Source organism: Myodes glareolus, chromosome 12, assembly GCF_982192425.1.
Source record: "Myodes glareolus chromosome 12, mMyoGla1.1, whole genome shotgun sequence".
NCBI classification, from domain to species: domain Eukaryota; kingdom Metazoa; phylum Chordata; class Mammalia; order Rodentia; family Cricetidae; genus Myodes; species Myodes glareolus.
Window position 1 is genome coordinate 28,861,314 of NC_142037.1, and position 23,477 is coordinate 28,884,790.

A 23,477-nucleotide genomic window follows, 5' to 3' on the forward strand; every position below is an offset into this window, starting at 1 on the left:
CGCGGTACAGCCTCGGCCTTTGTTTGATCCGGATCAGGCTGCCGGTGGCAAGTATGTTGGAGGACGACCTAAGAAACACTGAGTCTCGGGCTTGCAGTTCTCAGTTGCGATTAGGGCCAATTATTTTCATAATTGCTTATCAGGAAGTATTTTAATTTTACCTTATCCTCCAAACACCTTTTCTTTCTTTCTTTTTTCTTTCTTTTTTATTTTGTCCAAAGTATTCTGTAAGTACAAGGTTTGGAGTTCCGGAGAACGCTAGTGACTCAAAAGCTCTCCATCGTTTTGTATTTTTCAATTGTTTCCTCACCTTTCCTCAAACATTTCCTCGATCAAACAAGAAAGAACTGCAGATTGGGGCAGGGCTGGCATGGGAGCAGGGGTGACAAACTTTATAAAAACCAGCAACCTACGAAAGTTTTGTTTGCAATCTTAAAAAAGAGCACCTAGAGGTAGAATCTAAATGTTTATACATGAGCAAGTGTCGGCGAACCCATAAAAAGGATTGTGAAACTCCTTAATCGTACTGTGCACCATGTGGGTGTCAAATCAGACAGGCCACACGTTTCTGCAAATAGTTACATTTTAAACACTTTGCAGACTGTATACCGGGACCAGAAAAGCAGGAGGGTTGAACAAGGTCACTACAGAACTCAGGGAAGCACTCAAGCTGGCTTTTTCCAGTGGGATTGAAAAATCTATCAAAAGCAGAATTGATTCTTGGTAATTGATCGCCTCCTTCCAGGCATCCCGTGTTGAGCATTACCAGAGAATATGGTGTGTGTGTGTGGGGGGGGGGCTCCATTAAGTAAAGGTGCCTAAATTTCCTTATTTTTACTTAAGAGGGAACTTAAGTATAGGTGAGTTTGAAACTTGCTACAGCCCAAAAAAATACATTGCTGGGGATGCTGGAGGGCCTTGAGTATTTGAAATCCCCAATACACATTGATTTTCCTTTAAGAGGCGGCCTCTTTTGGTTGAATACTTTCTTTTCTTTTTAACTTTCTTTTCTGTCTTCCTTTGCTTGTTTGTTTCTTTCTTTTTAGTGCAACAATGCATTTGCAAGAATATTAAACAGAACTAGATACAAGCCCAGGTCTGCCACTCCCTAAATAAATAACTTTATACACCCCAGTCCCTCATCTGTAAAATGCAAATATTAAAGGTACCTGTGTCTCGAAGTCATCGGAGGATTATGGGTGGGAGCTATAATTTAACACACACAGAACATTCATAACCAGGCTTTAGAAACTTGTGACAACAGTCACCCAGAAGATTCTGTATAACAGCTATTATGGTCTATCTCTAATACATAGCAAGAGAGTGCCTGGGATGTAGCTTATACTTAACAATAAACCATCATCTTAATTACTGTGAAAGTTCTGGAATGGGGCATTTAATATACAAATTAATTTTTATTATCTTTGCATCATCTCTAGCAAAAATGGAACCATGACAAAGTATGCTGTCACACAGTGACTGATAAAAATGTTTAGTATTTACTTTTTCAAAATAGACAATAAATTATTGGTTTGACAGTTGGACATTTCCTTCTAGTAAGTTTGGCTGGAGGATGGAAACATGAAATTTGACCTGAGGTGGTCAACTCTTCCTTTGAAAAGAAAGACAAAAAGCTTAAACGTTCCTAGAAATCTTAGGGTTGCGATATGCAAATACAAATACGTAGATTTACATGGATAAAAATATTTATTATTCAATTTTTTTGCTTATTTTTTTGTTTTTTTGTTTTGTTTTGTTTTGTTTTTTCCCCTGAGACAGGGTTTCTCTGTAGCTTTGGAGTCTGTCCTGGAACTAGCTCTGTAGACCAGGCTGGCCTCCATCTCACAGAGATCCGCCTGCCTCTGCCTCCCGAGTGTTGGGATTAAAGGTGTGCACCCCCAACGCCCGGCCACATTCAATTTTTTATGTCAAGTAGTTGGCCTAATTAATTGTAATTTCTGTAATTTCAACTCAGGAAGTTGTTTTAAAAAGGTTTGTAAATTTTCTTTTCTCGACTAACAAAGGAAGAGATTTAGTTCTGTAATCTAATTTGCAAGCTTGAAAAAAATGCAAGCGCTAAATCAGTTTGGGATCTCAGGCTTACGTTTAGAAGCGCTCTGCAGTTTTAAATGGCTGATACTTTAACCTGAAGCTGGGTGACTAGAACAATAGAAGGTGGAGAAAATTCTTGTTCTCTTTCTGGAAAGGCCAGACACAGTACCCTTAAGTGGATTCCCGCCTGTGAGGGGGCCCAGCGACCTCCACATTCTCACAGTAGTCCAGCCCGGCCCAGGGTTTTCACAGTCTTTCGGATCACTCCACGAACTTCACCCCAAGTTCACAAACAGAAAGCAAATATCTTCTCTTTTCATAATTTCGGCCACATCTCTTTAGGGATCTTTTTTTTTTTTTTTTGAGAGTTGGAAAATGCAACATGCCATAAAGGGTCCCATTACAGATCTTTTTCCCTGCGGCTCGCGTTTTTTGCGGCTCGCGCTCATGCGGTGGCTCTAGCCCCGCCACACTGAGAATTATCACCAACCAACTAATATACTGGCTTCAGAAACGAAGCTCGGCCGGCCTCACCAGGCAGCTTTTCTTCCTTTGGACGTACGAAGCGTCATTCCTGCCTGCCTTCCTTTTCCAAAGGTACAGGAAATAAACTCCCAGGTGCTTCCCAGCAGCGCGGCCTTGTTGCCCGAGCTCTGCCAACGGCTCCGGTCCCTCGCTACCTTCTTCCTTTGAACCGAAAAGCCCCTCTTCCTTCCACCCGGTGAAACTTGGCCACCTAGACATCTATCTCTCTCCCAAGTGGTAACAACTGATCACTCTCAGGCCACATCCAGGCGATCTAATTTATGGATGAGGGAGCTAGAGGTGGCTAGCCAGGAACATCCCTGCTGTCCGCCGTGGGGGTTTCGGCCCTGGGCTGCTTTCTCTCAGAAGCAGTGAGGGTGGGCGCTAGTCAGCAGTGTGCAGCACACACAATTCATGGGCCCTAGTCTAGAGTTTGCGGAGGTTAACTAGAAAGCAGGAGAAAGCAGAAAAGGTCGGGAGGCCGCTGAGCCTACCTCTAAGTGCCTCTAGCCTCCCCCGCGCCCCAGGTCCTACTGTCGTCTGCCACAGCCACTCTGCATTCCCCCGCGTCGCAGGCTGGAGATACTCCTTCGACTGCACCCCCAAAGAGTGGGGGCTATGCGGCCTGTCCCAGGTCGGTCAGTCAGAGAGATTACATGGGCCCTGGCCTGTGGGGTGCAAAACAGAACTGGAGAATCTGCACACAGGACCGATTAAAAGTGACCAAGTTTCTCCCTAACAATTCAAACGCACGCTCGCGAGCACCTACCGGATTTTTGTTCTCACTCGATTTAAGATTTAAATAAAGTCCTTGCTAGGCCAAAGTCAAAAGTGGAGCCGGCTTTAGCCAATCTGGGAACACTGCTGGGACCGGCGGCTCCTTTCCCACTTATAGCTGTTTCCCTCCCTGTTCCAGACAAACTAGGGCAGAAGATTGGTGAGTTTTGCCTACCCCGGAAAAGAGCAGGAGGTGGGGGAGCCCTACCTGGCCAGCTCGAGCCTCTCGGAGAGCCCGCACGACCTCCCAGCACCCGCGGAGTTGCAGCGGCGGCGGAGCCTCAGGCGGCCACTGTGCCGGCCTCCGGCTTGTCCCTTGCTCCCGGCTCGGCTCCCTGGGCCCCCGCACTGGGCTCGTAGGCGCTGACTGGCTTGGAGAAGTCACGTGCAAGGGCGGGGGGCGGGGGTGCGCGGCGGTGGCTGCACCTCCGCCGGGCGTCCGCCAACCCGGCTGTTCCCAAAGCTCCCCCAGCAGGCAAAGTCCACGCGCACGGACCTCGGAGAACCAATGCGCTCAGTACCGGTGCCGACCTCGGCCCACGGTGCTGTCTGACAACCTGGCGTGTTTTATTCACTAGTTCCTTCTCTTTCCTCCCACCTTCAGTGGTCTACGTTCGGGCGCGGTGGGCAAGGGGCGGGGCTGGTAGAGGAGAAGGTGACCCCGCGCGCTGGGTTCCTTCTTGATCGCCCGTGGGGCCACTGGGTCACCCGGAGTACCTAGCTGGCCTCAGATCTACCCTGCCCCTGAAATGCGTCAGGAGGTACTAAAACCCGAACTGGACCTTAAGGTCTGTGCCTAGAGACCCAAGAGTCCTTTTCACCTTCCCACCAGCCAGTGGAGACTGCAAGGCGCCGAGAACCCGCCACCAGCCCAGGAGTTTATGTATTTATACAAAACGTGTACCGTACGGCTTCCAACTCCTTCGGCCTCCTGTCCCTTCTCATCTGTCCCTGTGCTCTCTTCAGCCCTCCGCGACTGGGATCCAATCAAAAGAACTAGGAGGGGATTGAGGAGTCTGTTTCCAACGTTAAAACTCATCTAGGGGGCTGTAGTCCCCACCCCACCCCAGAGTGGGGGCAGGGAGGGTGTCAGACCTGAGTTTGGAGTCGGCGTCAGGGCCTGTAGGCCCTGGCGCAGTGGGGCGGTGAGGGGAGAGTCCCTCAGACAGGTCTAAAGGTTAATAGAGCAATCACAGGGCCCTATTACCGCGTAAAAATAACCCATCGATTACCACAGCCTTCAGCCGCAGATAACAACTCGCTGGTGGCTCTCACGCTTTGGGTTAAACTAACTTTTTTTTTTTTTAAGGCCGCATTTCTCTTCCCAGCACTGGTTTCTCATACAAGATTAGAGGGGTTAGAAGGGGGCTGGAATACACCACCCGGTAAGAAACCTGCGCAGCCAGAGAACTGGGGATGCTTCCGCTCCCGTCGTTGGAGATCGACAGCAGATTGCCATTGCCGGCCGGTGCATAGGCACCCCAAGAGATAGGGACAGGTTGGGACGCTGAGCGGATTGAAAGGAAATACCCGTGGGACCTTGGCCAACCCGTGGGGATCTCAGGAAAATCCCAGAGGAAGGACTGAGCGCGGCTGCGTTGGGGGAATTCTTTTCTAAAGCCAAGGGGCCGAGGTCCAGAGCGGCCGTAGGGGAGAAGAGAAAACTGAGGCCGTCAGGGTTCCTGAGCTGCTGAAGTCCTGTTCTCTCTGGTCTGACTCACCGACGTCGCCTGAGGTGCCGCCTGCTTGAGTCCTTTGACGCCCCGGAATCTGGGGTCCCAAGACTAGGGTCCAGTCCCCCACTTCCCACCCTATTTTAAACAGTGTTTGGACAGAATCGGGCGCCACAGGTTTGAGGTCTGGTAAAATTCTGGGGGATCTCAGAGGCCTTCGCTGGGCATCAGAGATCTCCCCGAGCAAACTCGGATTTGGGCCTCTCAGATGCACGAAGAGAATGGTATGGCCCTTGCTTTATTTACGAGGAATTCTCAGTCACCCGGTGAGCAGGAGAGACGCGAAACCAAAGGCCCACGGCCCACGGAAGAAAAGTCTCTCTTTCCCTCTCCTTCCCCCTCCCTCCCTCCCTCCCTCGTCTCTCCCTCTTTCTCTCCCCCCCCCCACCCCCCACCTGTGTGCCATAGGTCTCAGATCAATCCTCATAGATCAAAATGTACTAAGGTTGGGGAACAGGGCCAGCATTTCTGATTTTGTTTGTCATTAAGAAGCCTGAGGCTTGAGGTTTAGTGTCTGAGGAAGCAACCAAGTGTCACTCCTCCAGGTCCCCAAGGTCTCTGGCCACTGCCAGGCACATTCTCTCTGGTGTGTGGGATGGGCCTTAGCGAGGTGATGTCCTGGAGTCTTCACCACCCGTGTCGTGTCGCTCATTAGCCTTCTGTAAACTAAGCTCCTAACAGTTTAGAAAGAGTGTAGCCGAGCTGGGGAGGTAGCTCAGCGGGTAGACTGCTCAACCTAACAGGCAGGAAGCCCTGTTTTCGCCTGGGGACAGTGGTGGCGCAAACCTTTAGTCCCAGAGGCAGAGGCAGGCGGATCTTTGAGTTTGAGGCTGTCCTGGTCTACAGAGCGAGCTCTAAGGCAGCCCGGGGTACACAAAGAAACCCTGTCTTGAAAAACCAAAATAAAATAAAAGGAGGATGCCCTCGAGTTAAGCTGAGGATATTGCTCCGTGTGGTTGTTGAGAAACTCGAGTGGAGTCTCTAAGAGAGTCGCGTGATTCATAGCTTTTGCTTGCTGCCGGCTACAACCCAGGTTCTCCTAGGCCACTTTTCCCTCCCAGGCCTCCAGCGTCTCCTGCTGGGCTGAGAACCGCGAGCCCTAAGGCCCCCAGACAATTCTCTGACTCTGCCAGGCGCCTGGGACGGAGACATTTGTTCCAGCTTCCTGTGACTTAACCCCCACACTTTGGGTCCCACACACCAAATTTCTCCCGGTGTGTGGGCGGAGAGTCAAACCAGACGTGTTTCTTGGGCGCTTTTGGTTTTGCCCCCGTTCCCTCCCTCCCTCTCTTTCCCTCCGACCCTTCAGTTGCTCCCTTCCTTTGCTGGAACCAGAGGAACCAAGGCGACCTCTACGCGTTGCCAGGAGCGGGGAGCATTTCAAGGCCTTGCTGGCTGGAGCTGGAAGGGGGTTATCGGCTGCCTCTAGAGGTTCCCAGGCTTCTCTCAGACTAAGGGAGGCCGCTGGGAGGAGGGGGGCTGGGCCCTCTAAGCTTCAAACTTGGCTATTTTTAAGAAAGACGTCCCTGGGATGGACGGGGAAGGGTGGCCCAACCTCTCCCAAGTTCTTCTTTCCTCTTTCCTTTCTCAAGATTTCTGCCCTTTGGGCAGAAACGTTCCGGCTCACCTTCCACCTTTTAGATCTTTTGGCTCATGGGGGAGGTGGAGTGTCTGAGGTTTTCCATAATAAGACGGGCTTAAGTGAACTGTACTCTTCAATAATCCTTGCAGCACCAAAGAATAAATTTATTTCTTGCTCCTTGAAGGTTCCTGAGATTAAAGCCCATCTGTGAGCTAGCAGAAATGAAACCGTAGGCTGAACACGACCATACAGAGGAATTGGGACTCGAATTCCCTCGAAGAAAAAAATAAACAGCAGATGTTGGACTTCACACAGAGACCAAGGGAGGTTTCCTCCCCAGAGCCCGGCACCAACGCGTGCCCCCTGGGAATCGTGTAGTTTGGTTTAAACCGTGGGCAACGTCGAACCAAGCGCCGCAGTGCCAGCGTTTCTGGAGGCGGATGACTATTCGGCAGGAATCGACATACGAGCCACGCAGTGAGAGAAAAACGAGTTCAGGAAAGAATGTGAAGCTTGGGCAGTTTCCAGTGTCCTGTGATGGGAAACGGGAGCCAGAGGGAAGACTACAGAAGTCCACCTTGGCCCCATAGAATGCGTATCCCAGATGCAGATGTGCCTCTGAGGCAAAAGGCGTTGGGTTCGTCGTGGAAAGAGACCCGCGCCAAACGAAAGCGGTGTGCTGCCTGACAGTGTCCTGGGATTCCCCAATTCCCCAGGGGGAGCCAGACGCCACAAACACCATCTCCTTCCCCTCTGTGACTGATAGTCCACACCGCGAGAACCCCTGAACAAGCAGAAAACTCGAAGTAAGCAGCTAGGTGCACCCCATCCTGTTCAAGGGAGAATGAAGAACCAATTAACTAGAAAGGCCACGCCGGTGTACCACCCCCCACCCCCACGCACTCTTCCCCCCACCCTGGGCCTTCTACACGTGGGATTCCAGGTGGAAAAGGAACCGACATAAACTCCCTATTTATACAAACCCCAGAACTAGCCCCACACCGAGGGTCGGATCTTGTTGATCCACCCCAGGAAGAAGTAACTCTTTAAGAACAGTCTCGCTTTTAAAGAATTGTTCAGTGTTGCAAGCCAAAGCCGTCCTTTCTCATAGACCTCGGAAAATGTTTCAGGTGCTTCCAGACTGGAGACCAGTCAGTGGCTTATTTTACAGTCACTTCTAAATTACAGGTCACTTTCCTGTTTCATTTTTCTTTGGGAAAACAACACCGTGGAGCAAGGATGAGGAAACCAAAGTTACCCTCGTCATCTTTAAGACGACCCAGAAAGGTCGGGACTCAAATTCTAGGTGACTAAGTGTCGGTGGAGGCAGCAGGTCTGCAAACGAGATTACCGTCTTACTTCTTATTTTCATAGCAACCGTAAAATGCTGGCTGTAACAGTCGTCTTTTTTATTCTCTAAATTTCCGTTACTGCGCGTGTCTGATATTTAAAAATGCAAAATTTATTTAGAACGAAACCTGAAAAGCCTTGTGTAAATTTTTTTTTCTAAGTTTGTGAACAACGCCAGAGGTTTTGTGAATGGGGAGGACGCTCTTCAGTTCGGAGTCCCAGTCTTGGCAAGGACGCAGTCGGGTCTGGGAGCCTAGAACTGTAGTTTTGGAATAGACTTGCTGATATACCCCCCCATCCTCCCACAGACCCCCTTCTTCCGGCTTCTCTAAGGACTCCTTCACCTTCCTTAGGGAAGGGCGGTTGTTGGGAAAGCGGAGGAGGAGCTGCAGACACCTGCTGGGTGCCCAGGAGTTTCCAGTAAGCACGGTCACCTGAGACAACAGGCTCAGGCTGCTGTCTGCAGGGGCTGCCACCTCTTAGATGCTTTTGGTGACCTGGTACCCCAATTCATTCACCCGTTCTTCCTCATTTATACGGTTGAAGTCGCCCAGTGATAGTATTATAACCAAAGACAGAACACCATTAATTCCCTATGGTGATATTAAATATATCTATTTAATTTATCCTTAGGTGTTTCTTCCCTGGGGTTAGAAATTCATTTGTCTGTAATTGTTGACAGACACCTTCACACCAGCACACTCTCCAGAAAGTAAGCTCCCTAAGGTGAAAACCAAGGCCAGTGCACAGTAGGTGTTCAATGAGTGCTTGTGGAATGGTTGAATTTGAAAAAACAAAAACAAAAACAGAGGAGAAGTTGTTCATTTGTTTTGTTTGAGGCAGAGTCCTGCTGTGTAGACCAGTCTGACCTTAAACTCAAAGAGTTGTCCCTCTCTGGCTCTGCTTTTTCTCCCTTAAAATTGTGTAGACCAGGCAAGAGGGGCAGTTACTAGCTTCTCTGGTGTTTCTGGAAGAACACAAAGCTCTTTTTAAACGGATTGGTCCTTGGGTGATGCACAACTTTCACACTCAATCCTAGAAGAGGGACTCTGCAGAGGGCTGATTCAGCCCTGGTGGCTCATATCCCTAACTACAGATTGCCCACCAAAATCTAGACTATTCCCAGGAAACAGTAGAAGCCCTGGGATGGGGAAGAAGAATGGATGTCTAGGTTAAACTGGATACTGGAGTCAAGATGAGCAGGAGAAGCTAGCTAGGCACCAATGCAGCAGTGATTGACAGCGAGGTGGTGGCGATCCTAGAAAGGCAACCCACCAAGGGAGGCTCTGTCGTCTCAGAAGGCCCTCCATAAATTCTGGAGGAACAGGGGACTGTCAGAAACCAGAACAGGGGAAAATTTAAGGATGAGGAGGACAGCCTCAAGAGAGAAAGGGGAAGAGACAGAAATGAAGCAGGCAGAGACAGGAGTGGGGCAGGGAGGAAGATCTGAGGTTCAGGACCAAAGCTAGGAAAAGTCAAGAAGAGATGGGGTCCATTTCAGTCATTCGATCTGCATTTCTTGGGTACTGTTGTGTGGTACAGAACTTATAGGGGTGGGACTTGGTGATGTCCTGGTCAGCTTCTTTCCATAAAATGAAGACAGATGAAAAACACGACAAATAGGTAGAATGTCAAATGGCAGATACAGTGTGTGGGTCCTTGGGGTGGAAGCTTGGGACACACAACTAGGTGCTAAAGGAGGGGACTATCCCGGGATAAAACTATACAGGACTGGTGAACCTTCAGACCTTCAGAACTGTACACCAGCACTCCCCCACTCAAGAACTCTAAACACAGGGGAAACCCTGGGAGTCCCAGGGACCTGATGTTTACAGCCCCAACTTGGACTTGTTTCTGTATGGTAGCCTCCCCCCTCATCCTAAGGTGGCCCGAAAGAAAGCTGCCGACCCCCGGCACCTTTCACCTCACCCTCGGAGCCAGAGGTGACTCCGAGCCAGAAAAGACGCCCAAGCAGGCGCCGCGTCGTGGCGGCCCGGAGAGACAGGAAAGTGTCAAGGAAGCCCGAAGCCCAAGTGCAAAAACAGCCGTCTGACTCAGGCCCAGTCCCAAGCTGGCTGGAGGAGGGGGTGAGCGAGAAGTTGGCGGTAACACTGTTCTGCCAGTGACCAACCATTCCCAGGCTGACCCTTCCCAGTCAAGGACCAGCAACAAAGCCACATCCATCTACTTCCCACTACTGCGGCAGGTGCCCTCCGAGTGCCCCTTCCTTCCCCTCCCGGAGTCCAGTATCTCTCAGTAGGGAAATAGTCCGCACCTTGTTTCCACAGAAGAAGGACTCGGAGCCCGGAGTCCGGACGACTAGAGAGGTCACAGCTCAGTAATGCTAGCCCACGGCCCTCACACAGCGCTCAGTGACTGGCTTCAACTTTTCCTTCCTTGGTTAGATGAGGGACTGGGTGTATTCCTCTTAAAGTCTGAGTTCTTCCCCAGAGATGCTAGTGTATAACAAATTGCTAAGACACAAGGATTTGAAGGGAACCCAGGAGCAAAGAAATGAATTGATAGGTATCGAGGTTCGGGGTGGTGGGGGCTGGCGGTGCCCCTAGAAAGGTGCCCAGCTCCAGGAAGTCGCCTCTACTTCTCACTTCATTGAACAGAGAAAAGGACCTTTTCTCGGGAGAGGGGCAGAATCCATATCTATCTCCGAGGAAGTCTCCGGAGATACCCATTTCCTGATGCCGCACTGCTTTCCAATGGGTGGGGCAGAGAAGCGCAGAACAGGTAAGGTCTTTCTTAGAGTCTTTGAGTGCTGGATAAGCACAGGACTAGTTTTATCCAAAGCGGATTCCCCACCCTCCTCCTCAGACTACACTTTGTTAGGGACTAAGTCATACTAGTCCCTTCTTTTGCAAGTTCACCAGCTCTACTGTCTGTAATTTACACTGGAGTAGCAAGAGCTTTGTAAATAAACACGTAAATAATTTTTTTTTCTGTGTCGCCCTGGCTTCTCTGGAACTTGTTCTGTAGACCAAGACAGCCTCAAACTCAGAGAGAGAGTTGGCTGCCTCTGCCTCCCAAGTGCTGGGATTAAAGGCGTGTGTCACCACTGCCTGGCAATTTTCTTTTCAATTTTAAAATAAAATCTTATGTGGTTCAGGGAGGCCTCAGATTTGCTATGTAGTTGAAGATAGAGGATGACCTTGAACTTCTGATCTTCCTGCCCTCACCTTCAAGGTCCTAGAATTACAAGCATGAGTCACCACAGCCAGTTTTATTCTGAGCTGGGTTTGAATCCAGAGTTTCACACATGATAGGAAAATACTCAATACTAGCTGAGCCACATGTCCAGCTTCTCAATGTTTTGTTTCATGTACCAAAAACTATCCCTGATATCTTAAAAGCCTACAGGTTTGTTCATAATTCCTAAAAACTGGGAAGCTCAGGTGAAAGATAACCTGTGTGCCCATTCATGCAACAGAGTAGGGTTCAACTGCAAAAATGAAGGAGCTGCTTCTACACCCAAGGACATGAATAATCGAAGATGTGTTCAATGCCATGGAAGAAGACTCAGTGGACTACATTTTAAGAAACATGTATGTAGGATATTCTAGAAAAGACAAAACTATAACAGCTGAAGACAAATTAGAGGTAGCCAGGGCCACAGAGTAAGACAGAGCTACATGAAGGGGTGGGGGTGGGGTGAGAGCAGAGAATTAGGAGCAGGCTAGGACGGTGGTGATGTCTTGAATGTGCTGGTGTTTACACGATTGCTGTGTTTGCCAATACACATAGAATGTATGATTTAAAAAAGGAGTAGGTTTACAATATGGAGAGAACATGTCAATAAATGTGACAGTAAAAAGCAGAGGGGAGAGAGAGAGAGAGAGAGAGAGAGAGTCTGTGTGTGTGTGTGTGTGTTGGGGAGGCAAGATAAAATTCTTCAGTCCCCTCTCCTCTCTGCCTGACTCTCAGTCTCCAAGGAGCATCACACCCCTGGTACACATTTGACTCCCACTCCCAACACTCCAGGAGAGTGATTTAGATACACAGAAGGCTCTGGACTTCTTTTTAAGGGATGCAGACCCATCCAGCCTTGGTCCTCACTCCTTGCTCAGCCTGGCTGCACAGAACTGACTCAAGGTTCCATCCTGGGTGTGCCACCCACATCCACCCCCCCACACATACACACACAAATACACACACATATACCACAGCAAACTGTATAGAGGTCAATGCAGGAGCTAATGTGTTTCTACCCCTAGCCTCCTGGACAGCAACTGCAGCCTCACTCTGCAGTCCTCAGGCAGCAACCTCTGGGCTACATGAGAGGAAGAGTGGAACTGGGAAGCCTAGGCAGTCAGCAAGACTGGTTTTGTGCAGCCAGATTCTAAGTAAGCCAAGTTCAAAGCTTTGGGGGAACCCAACAGGCTTTCCTTCCACCTGCCAGCAGCAGAAAACCAACTGGAATCTGAGCATTTCCAGTACAAGACAGCATCCTGCCCTTGCCTGTGCTCTCATGCCTTGTCACTGCTGTCACACTCAGGTGAAGTGATGAGGAATTATACCCCAAACAACCCCAAGCCCCGCCCCCCTTAAAAAAAAACATTGCGTTTCCTGTTAGACGTGAAGCAGTCTGGCCTGGTCTGTTTCTTTCCTGGGGTACCTGGTCCAAGCCTCTGGAGGGGTTGCTAAAGAAGCAGTAGGAAAATAAAAAGGTGAGTTAGGAAAGCAAGAAGTGAGGGATGAAACAGATGCTGGAGTTTGCAGCTGGAGCACCTTGACCCAGCCACATTTTGGGGGAGAGAAAAGGAGAGACCTTGTGGGGCCACACCAGCTTCCACCCTCCCTAGGAAGGCTTGAATAAATCAGGACCCGTGTTGTGAGCCTCCTTGGGTGGGGTGAGGAGAGGTCCCAAGTGTCCCTCTCTACCACAAAGCTGCATGGTAACAATCCCCTTACAAGATCTGCTATGTGATCTGCTTGCTATGGGCTAGGCAAACTCTGTAGGTGTGACTGCACACTCAAGCCTCTACTACCATCAACCTCTTCTTGTGAGTCCGGTTAGCAGAATAAGGAACGGATAAACGAGGGGTTAGCATGTTCCCTTCTTGGGAGAAAAGGAGTGTGAAACTGGAAATACTAAATAAATTCAAGGAGCTCCCCGTTCCTCTTGAGACTGAACTTCAAGTAATCCAGGTTAGCTTAGAAGAACTATGTAGCTGAAAATGGAGAATGACTAAAATTCTGATCCCCCTGCCTCCACAGCCCAAGACCATCGTGGCTAGTATATGGGGCCCAGTAGATACCATCCAGGGCTTCAGGTTTGCTAAGCAAGGCTCTCTACCAACTAAGCTACACCTCGAGTTCCAGAAGTTTATTATTTTTAATGTGTAGGTGTTTTATTGACAGCTCCACTTAGCCTATTCCATTTGTCATACGTGGGGCACGATTGTACCAGCGTGGATGCTGCAGAATCTAGATGCCTAGGTGAAGTGCCACAGGCTCGACTCAGGTTTCCGGAACTCAATGAGGTGTAAGTACTCTTCTGGAGAGGAGAGTTCTGCCTGCCACCCGGCGGCGTGAGCACGGAGCAGCGAGCCTCGGGGAGGCCCTGGCTCCCGCCCCCATGTACCCGCTGCCCGGGCTTGATGGATGGCCGCGGAGCCGGCGGCCTGTCAGGTCTTATTGATGAGGTGCGCGCTGACCGCCGCCGCCTAACCCGAGGCGGCGGGAGGCGAGCGCGGGCCGGTGGGAGGGCGCAGACTCGCCGGCGCTCGAGGTCAGCCCCCGGCCGCCGCCAGCGCCCCACTGGCGCGCCCCGGCCCGGCTCGAGGGCGCTGGAGGCCGAGCCTGGCGCCCCGCTCGCCGGCCGCGCTTCCTTCCCGGCCCAGTGTGCCCGGTCCTTGGCTCTTACCGCTCCGCAGCGCCGCTCACGGTCAAGGCGGACTCCACGGCGTGGAGCGCCCAGTCCTCCGATAGCAACTCCAACGACTAAAATATCCAGCTCGTGTGTATACAGCGACAGATGACAGATAAGATGGCCCGGTAACTAAAGCTAAGTCGTTTCGCAGGTGAAGACAGCAAGGTCCCTTCGGTACCCTGTTCGTTTTCTACCAACTGCCTCAGGCTGCGCCCTCCTCCATATTGGCTAGTCCAGGTTTTTTTCTCCCTTGGCCTTTGGATGGAGAAGAAGGCTTCCTGGGTGTTTAAAATCTGAATTACAGCAGACTGGAGAGCCAGTCGCCCCAGCTCCTGAGGGCTTTACCTTTCCAGCGTTTTTTATGGAAAGTCTCCCGCGCCCTGGGATCACCTTCCCTGTGGTAACAGTGGAGAAAGAACATGTCTTTCGCCAAGCACTTTCAGTTGAGGCGAACTAATGCAGAAACAGCGCTGATGCTCCCCCACCCCCCAGCACCCACATCAAATTTCTGGACAGCTGTGAAAAAAGGAAGTGCGGCCCAAGAACTAGAAAACTTTTCTTTGGGATCGGAGAAAAGAAGGAGGAAAGACACCTTCTCCTAACTCCATTACTGTGGCCCCAGGCACTGGTAGAAATAGATGAGGGACAGTAGGGACGCAGCAACTAGTGGTCTGGGACTTCAGATTCCTGGGTGGCTTCTGGCATTGTCGCCAGGTGAGTGTGAAATCACAGAAAGTCATCTCCTTCACACATCACATTCTGTGACTTTCAGCTCCACAAAATGATTTCGCCAAATTTTCCTCTTCTGCCAGCCAGTCAAGTGACTCTGTAGCAGAGATACATTCCTTCCTCCCCCGCGGTTTCTCTATGCAGCCCCTGGAACTCAGATATCCATCTGCTTCTGGATTAAAGGCCACCACTGCCTGGGCTCCAGGAACACACTCTTAGTCCCACATAATGTGTAGTGGGGAACACCTAGCCATTAAGGTCCAACTCAGTCTTAACCCTAGATAATGTGTTCTATGATGAACCTGAAAGGGGAGGCCTAGCCCAGAATAGTGGTGCATGCTTTTAATCCCAGGACTTAGCAGGACAAGGCAAGGGGGTCTCTGTGAGTTCCAGGACAGCTGGGGACACATAGAAAGATCCTATCTCAAAGAAAAACAAACAAAGCAAAAGGAAGGGGGACTGAACAGATGACTCCGTGGTTAAGAGCACTGGCTACTCTTCCAGAGGACCTGGGTTCAATTCCCAGGAGCTATTTGGCAGTTCACAACTAACCCACTCCAGTCCCAAGGGATCCAACACCCTTTTCTAGGACTCTGCAGACAATGCGCATATATGGTGCATGCATACACATGCAAGCAAAATACCCATATATAAAACATAAAGCAAAATAAGGGAAATTGTAAAGCGAGGCCCATTTGAACGTGTTTGGTAAAAAGCTTGGACTGCAGATGAACCTTTTAACCAGTTCCCTGCGTGAACATTCCTTGAGCAATGGCTAACTTGGGTGGTTCTCTATTCCCTGCACGTTGCCACGTGTGCTCTCTGAGCCACCTCCCCATTCTGTCAGTAAAAGAGATGGACAGCCATAGCTACCCAGTACCTTGTCCAGTTTAGTACGAGCAAAATTAAGATTAAGATCAAAACTCAAGTGGGTTGATCCCAGTGCCCAGACTGCTTCGCGCAGCAGTGCATCAGTATCACGAGGGATACAGGAGGGAAATGTATCACCTCTTCTTACAATTGCCGCCCCCCTCCCCCCCCTGCTCCAGAGTCAGCCTCGCTTCTGCCTGTGCTTCCACAACCTTTAGAGCATTATATTTCTTTATCTTCTCCGCACCTAATTGTATGTGGAGACCTCTCTCCTAAGTTTTAGTCTCCTCATGGTGGGGAGAGAAAAGATCCTACCTATCTCCCATAGCGTCTAAGGTGTAGTAGCTTTTGTTGTTGCTTTTATGTTGACTTAAGGGGCTGGAGAGATGATTCAGTGGTTAAAAGCACTGGCTGCTTTTGCAGAAGACCCAGGTTCGGTTGCCAGCATCTACATGGTGGTTCTCAGCAATCTGTCACTCAAATTCCAGGGGATTTGACATCTTCTGACCTCCAAGGGCATAGGCAAGCACAAACTGTGTGTGTGTGTGTGTGTGTGTGTGTGTGTGTGTGTATGGGGGTGAGGCTCTGTGATCCCAGCATTTAAAAAGATCAGTTGTTCAAGATCATCCCAGCTACATAATGAATTTGAAACCAGCATCCCTTAGGTACATGCAACCCTGAATTAATTAATCAAAAAAAAATAGAGGTTTCAACCTACCTCTGTGTTGTGTAAATCTTTCTCCTACCTATGGTGAAGGGTGTAGCAGAAACAATTGCATAATGGTCTCTTTCATTGTATGCTATCTCAGAGAGGCTCATGTAGGGACACTGCCATATGATGCCTCATCAGCACCATAGCCAGAATCCCCTGTTAGTGGTAACCATGGCACCAGGTACCTTTGGCCCACTTATCAGTTCTGAGCCAGCCTCTCCGGCTTTACTGTGGAGTTCTGTCCAATCCAAATGATGTAAATAGCGCCCAGAGAGGATTGCAGACTTTCCTTAGTCACTGACTTTTTTGGTACCATAGCTAGGACTGTTGCTGGCCAAAACTAGGGATCTTGGAGTGGTCATCAACTTGCTTTTCCATTTCAGCATCCGAAGAGCAAATATTCTTCACTTTAATGTAACATCTAGGGGAGGAAGGTAGCTCTGGCCTCTGGGAGATGGGCCTGAAGGCCAGGGAACCTGGTTTAGCTTTCATCCCTTTCAAAGAGCTGTCCCAGTGATCTGGCCCTTGTCAGTCATGGAGCTTCTGGACAGGTAAAGGTTTGATGACTTGATAAAGATTCATGGGCATCCTATGCCCACCTTAGACTGAATTCAAGCCATTCCAAAAATCAGATCTGTATTATATTCCTACATTAGCTTCCAATAGTCCTGTGGATTACTACATATCCCAATGCTTGCAATAAAGAAAATGGGTGCAGGGTAGTCACCAGGGCCCAGGCATCTGAATCTGCCTTGTTCTCCTCCTCATTGTTGACCCACAGGAGACACAGTGTCCTGTGTAGCCCGAGACAGGCCCAAGGGACACCGGCACACACTTGTATTTTCACCCTCTGTATGAGTTACTTGAATTTGCTGAGCCAAGTGAGTCTGGGGTTCTGAGCAAACATTTTCCCCGTTCTCTTTCCAGTAGAGTCAGTGGTCATGTGACTGAGCACCTAGGCCAGACACTGGGCAAGTGAGCAGAGCCACGTGGTGGTGCCTTGTCATGGGGTCTGGCACCCCACGGAGCAAAGTCACTTACTGGATCTGTGGCTGCCCTGCTATTGATGTTGAACTTTGGGCCTGAGGTCAACTATTGGTGAACTGGGACTGATAAAAAAAAATTAATAAATACAAAGGCAAACCAGTTTTCCCGAACAACACGTGCCCATTCACTAGTATACTGTCTGTTGATTTACTTGTTTTTCAACGTAGTCCCCATATGTGGTAATAATGATTGGACAGATTCCATCAGCTGTCTTCTAGGCTGTTGGTGTTTCGTGGCCTTTGGGATTAGGTTCTTGGTTTAGGCTATCAATTTGTGGTTTCATTTCTAGCTATGACATCACCCAGCCCCTTTCATTCTTCATTTTTGGGGACAGAAGACTTGTAACAAGGTTGTGTCTCCCTTAGACTTGACAGACAGCCTTCTCTTTCTTTCTAATCATTCCCAGGCACACCTTCCTCTGACTCCAATTGACCCTGCACATTATACAAGCTGTTCATCCCAAAGGCTCATGGCAATGAGATCCAGGTGTGTGCATTTGTATGCCTTCTATCCCATTGAATTTAAAAGGTGTTAGAAATAGTTGGTGATTAATAATGTAATTTCCCATAGCACTGTGCATGCAATAGGTGCTCAATATTACTTTGAAGAATGAATTAGTGACTGAATTCATATGGAAACCAAATATTGAGCTCTATATAAGAACCACAAAACACACCTGGGCTGGTAAGATGGCTTAGCTGGTAAAGACACTTGCTGCCAAGTCCGATGGTCTGAGCTCCATATCCAGAACCCATATAGTGAGAAGCAAGAACTGACACTTTGAAGGTGACCTCCAACCTCCACACATATGACATGGCACATGCTCCCCAAGAGATTAATTTTTACAGCCTGTTCGTGAAATGCATATAAGTCCCCTGAATATTTTCCTTTCTCTTGTCCCACGTGATCTGGGGCCCAGACACCCTCTAAATGCACAACTTTGTAGACCACGCATTTTTAGCCCTTCTGCCCTCACATGTGTGGGGTCTGAAACTGCTATTTGCTTCACTTTGTAAGTTGTACTTGCAGAGGCTGGATGATAAATGGGAAACGAATAATTCCTTATTGCTACTTATCTGCTCAATCTATAAACGAGTGCTCAGTGGGGGTTAAAGCTGTGCTGGTATATTCATTAACTTGCTTAAAATACGCCATAAAAATGGGCTTGGTAGGCAGTTCTTTTAACTAATTTTTTAAAATGACATTGGTCATTCTCTACTTACACATGACTGACCTTTGACAGATCACGTTAACCCCTCTGGGCCACACCTGTGGAAGGGGTGGGTCGGGGCAGGGCTCTACCAGCCCTAGGAGCCTAGAACTGCGCTATTGCTATTCTTTAACTCCCTGATTTTGGGATAGGCAAAATAAGGGATCCTGATAACCCCTATTAGAGCAATTACAAAGCAGTTGATAAGGGGCCATCTGATCTCAGGCATCATGGAGGGTGGGGAGGCCGTTTGGGGTAGTTAAAGCAAGCATTAGAGTTTAATTCTGTTACTTATTAGTGATGTGACCTTCGGCAGGACAACTCCGAGTCTCAGTTTCCTCAACCAGCACAGTAATACCCACACTGATTACTCCAGAGGGCTGCTGGGAGGGGCAAATATAAGACATTCCTGAAAGCATTTGGATACACTAAAAATGTCAATACCATTCTCAATGCAGAGACGAGGGAGCTAGTACCCTGTGCTTTAGCACTTGAAGCAGAGCAGGGGAAAGGGCTTTTTAGAACCTCTGTTCTTCATGATTACAAATGAAAATGATTTTATTATCATGCAGAGATTGGGTGCCTAGGCAGTTTCCCTGAGGTACTATGGTTGTTTAATAAAAAACCTGGGCTGAAGAGACACTTCTGGAAATCCTGCTGGTACTGTAGTAGCAGTCAGGGTCACACTGACTCACAGACTCAGCAGCACCAGCTATAGGAATGAGGTGGTTAGTCTGTTTTCCAAGGGCCAGGGAGACAGAAGCCCTACCAACCTAGCTCTTTTGCTTCATGGTATCCCTTGTTGCATTGCTGCTCTGCCATAACAGGGTCATACAAAATGCATCTTGCTATGGGTTTGGTTTTTTTAAATGTAAATATAGGATAGAATTGACTGCTGACAAATTTGGGGCTGTCAGCAAAAGCTTCTGGATCTTGCCCCCTCCTTGAGACTCTGGAGAGGGGACTCATGATGGCTACAGTCTGGCTGGGTCTTGCTTACCTTAGCAGAGATGGGAAGAGTTAGAACAGAGATAGGATCAAAACCACACCACAGAAACCTAAAGCTCTGCAATTTGTAGGAACCATTTAGCCACTGGCTGATCCTGAAGTTACAAAAAAGAGTTGAAAACTTGGAGAAAGATGATCGAAGTGTCATTCACAGCCCGTGCAAGTACATGGCACAACCTAGTCATCACAACTCCAGTTAAGGAGCCAGGGATAGGGGTAGAACCTGTGGCTTGTGTTTTTACCCACTGCACATGTTACTTTGACATAGCAACAGTACGTGCTCTTTTGAGGCTATTTCAGTTACACAGGATCCGCACTGCCATTTTTTTGGGGGGGGGGTGGGATTTCCTTTGCTCATTCTTTTTGTCCCCCCCCCCCCACACATACACATTTTGCTTGCAGAGGGAGAGAACTGCTGGCCTCTGGAAATTGCTAAGAGATTTCAAAGTCAGAAAAGAAAGGCACCTGGTGACACCTGGCGCTTAGTTACCCTGCCGTGTTTTTGGTCTCTGAAGTTCTGGCCGTAATTCTCTGGTCTTCACCAAGGCCTTCCTTTCTGAACATCCCTGGCCTCTTGGCCCTGGCTCAAAGTTTCACCTCCCCTCAACCCCCAATGCATCCTCCTCCTCCTCTTCCCAGGCTGGGCTAATCAGCTTGACTTCCCAGCTGGCCCAGCACCTGGCTCGGCATCCCCAAATCCTCCTGCCAGCAAAGGGAGTATGAGTCCAAGGAAAAGTAACCAGAACAGAGGGATTTCGGTTTTAGAAACTCAAGGCTGGGCCTCCCTACAGGGGGAGGAGAGGCCTCCACAGCAATCATCCTTTCTGGCAGGAACCTCAGCAGGCAGGAAGTATCTGGAACTATTCTATAATCTGACCACATTGAGTTGGGGGCCCACATAGCCTTTGCCCTGAAAACAGCCCCAAGGATCTTTTTTTTCCTTGTTCCTCCTAAGGTAGAGTTTCTTGGCTGTCCAGGAACTCACTCTGTAGACCAGGCTGGCCTCAAACTCACAGAGATCAGCCTGCCTCTCTGCCTCCAGAGTGCTGGAGCGCTTAGCCACCACTTGGCTAAGTCGTAAAGATCTTAGGAAGCCTGACCCATTTCTTCTAAAACAGTTTGTTTTTTCTTTCAAATTTGAAATAAGCACATGTATATTATTCTCATTGGAAAATACAAGAAATATAACAATGGAAAACCCCATTCTTAACCTTACTCCTGGAGAAAGAACCACTAAGAACATTCTAATTCATTCTGTTTTCTCAAAGGAGTTTTACATTCTAAAGAGTGGCTCCCAATCCATTTTAACTTAAAAGAAGGGGTCAGTGGTTAAGCATATAGTTGGCATGAAGGAGGCCCAGGGTTGGAGCGTCATGGCTAGCAAAGAATCAGAAAAATATAAAAGTGAACTCCCATGAGACTTTGTTATATAATGAAAAATCTCAAAAAATATAGCAATAGGGACTGGAGAGATGGCTCAGTGGTTAAGAGTATTGCCTGCTCTTCCAAAGGTCCTGAGTTCAATTCCCGGCAACCACATGGAGGCTCACAACCATCTGTAATGAGGTGCCTTCTTCTGGCCTGCAGACATACACACAGACAGAATATTGTATACATAATAAATAAATAAATAAATAAATAAATAAATAAAATGTAGCAATAAACACATTATGAATTTAGTCGCTTATGAAATAAATTCTGTTTACAGTGCAGGTTGCTACCCATTTTTGTTTTGCTAACTACACTTCTGAGGTGTGACTGCCAAGTCCTAAGATTTAGTCATTAATACATTTTTTCTCATAGGATTCTCAGCAATTCCTTAGGGTGCCTGTCTTCCGGTGGAAAAATGTGAGGCACAGAATCACAGGGATTTGCATGCAGACTAACCAGTAGCCTTCCAAAAGCCCACAGCCACAGCTGCCACAGTGCTTCCCGGGGCACTCAGTGTCCGATAAGATAGTTAAAGATATAGTCGTTGATTTAGGAAAATGTCAGCTTCTTATTAAGCCTATTTGATATCTGAAGAGTTTGTAAGGCCTAAGGTTAGAGAAAAAAGACAAAATATATAGAGAAAGACCTGGAGGCTACTAATGTCCAGCTGAATGCCTTTTACTGCAGGCTCCGGTTTGGGGGGGACTTTAAAACACAGGGAGCTGAAGCACAGGCATTTTAGATAATTTGCCTGGGATTACCAGCCAGGAAAGTGATGGGAAAACTTCCAGAATGTTCGTTGTGTCCATGAATTGCTTTCTGTGTGACCTCAGACAACTTAGGGAGATCATTTTTATCTTTGCAGAAGGTGGCAGACTCAGCTACCGGAGCACATTCATGCAGCTTATTTCTACAATACGTTACAAGAATAACTTCTCGAAGGTCACTTAGCTTGTCACTGGGTTGTGTATTGGGTTTGGAATCCAGGCTCTGGACGTTGTTTGACCACTGCCCAGTGTTTTATCTAACCTGGCAGCATACATCGCCTATGGGCAACTGAGGAGAGACAGCTTGGCCAAGGTTCATCGTGTTGTCAAGTTTCAAGGGGGGCAGTGCCAGCAACCCAGGAATTTCCACTTCCAGGACAGAAGGAGAGCAGTGGCACTTGGGTGGGAGAATTAGTAACCTCTGGCTCTTGGACTACAAGTCGCCAAGATAGAGTCACAGGAGCAGAAAGGGGCTGGCACTCTTAACTTAGGCAAGAACAAGCCTAGATCTTGCTGAGGACCTTGGACTGCTGTGGTTCTTTCAGAGGGGACTCCCAGAAGGCGGCTCTTAGCACTCACTGGTGGAGGGCAGAGGCAGGGGTCTGATCAGCAGCGGTTTGGGGAGGGGATTCCTGCATTGAATGGAAGGCTGGACCAGATAACCTCTGGAACCCTTTCCACTCCCCACGTCTCTGATTTGTATGCCTTAGGGGAGAGAAACAGTCAGTCATGGGATTGCAATAGTTGATTTAGGGTCCCGCCCCAGTCGTCAGCACAACCCTCATCTTAGGCAAATAACTTAGCCTGTCAGTACAAGGCACAATGTCTGGCATGGGGTAAAGCTTTGCAAATGTTTGCTGAATGAATGGACGAATGAATGGGTGGATGGACTTATGTCTGCGGTCTCAAGGAACACCGCTGAAAAATGGAATCTTAAGGTGTCTTTAGGATGATTAGTTTAAGTAAGAATGTAAAGCATACAGATCTCTTTAAAAGAAAAGCTGTCCCTCCGACTCAAAGAGGTATGGCAATGGGCGGAAACGTCATTTATCCAGTACCAGGACACGCCACCTCATTGGTGTGTTTTAGTTTCATTCATTTCCCCATCCCCAAAGGCACAACTCTGGCTGCTTGCAGTAGGACCCAGAAGCACAGTTTTCTCCGTCCACCCCCACCCCGGATAAATGCTAAATACTGAGGGCTAATGGATTGTTCTTGCTGCTGACCAGATTAGATAGCAGTCCTTCGTTATCACAGTTGAAGTAAACCCCAGCGGTGGTGGTGGTGGTGGTGGTGGTCGAACACTGGGGAACCAGGAAGGCACAAAATCCAGAGTTTGCTAAGAAAGTGTCAAACATCAAGGCCCTTTCACTTCCCCTAAATCTCAAGTCTTCCCCAACCCCTGAGTAGTTCCTGGTCAGGTGGGTCGCTACTGTCAGTGGGGTTTTGGGAGGAAGATAGAAACTCTTAGATTCTAAATTCTGTTCTCAACATTAAGGGTTCAGAAATGCTTTGAGATGCCCTTCCCCCATAACCCTTCCTGTTTTTTTGTCCGGGGGGGGGGGGGTTAAGACTCCCAGCATTGAGCCCAACTTTCTTCATTTTTTGCTGTTTCAAATCATGAGACAGGGCACAGTGTTCATATTCATACTTGGCTTCATCCACCCCCCCCAAGTTTCCTGTGTCAAATATCTATCCGTTATTGACCTTCCTTTCTTTTTGGTTTTTGTTGTTTTGGAGATGGGATGGTCCTTAATCTGTAACCCAGACTGGCCTCAAAATCATGGAGATGCTGCTGCTTCA

The 23,477-nt window shown here is 48.6% G+C and overlaps 1 protein-coding gene and 1 long non-coding RNA gene across 5 annotated transcripts in view; one reads left to right on the plus strand and one right to left on the minus strand.

Annotated features, from left to right (window-relative positions):
• Gata4 (GATA binding protein 4) overlaps nt 1–23,477 on the minus strand; it is a 68,874-nt gene that overhangs the window by 39,615 nt on the left and 5,782 nt on the right. Inside the window, exon 1 of one of the 4 annotated variants that reach the window (XM_085698636.2) lies at nt 3,563–3,692. The exons of the other annotated variants lie outside the window; for them this stretch is intronic. The gene's annotated coding sequence lies outside the window, so the exon portion shown is untranslated. Of the gene's footprint in view, nt 1–3,562; nt 3,693–23,477 lie in introns of those variants that run through there. 4 annotated transcript variants of the gene reach the window in all.
• On the plus strand, nt 5,824–8,146 carry LOC146892277 (uncharacterized). Its single transcript, XR_015004874.2, has 2 exons — nt 5,824–6,518; nt 6,854–8,146. It is a non-coding gene; the product is annotated as an uncharacterized LOC146892277 (long non-coding RNA).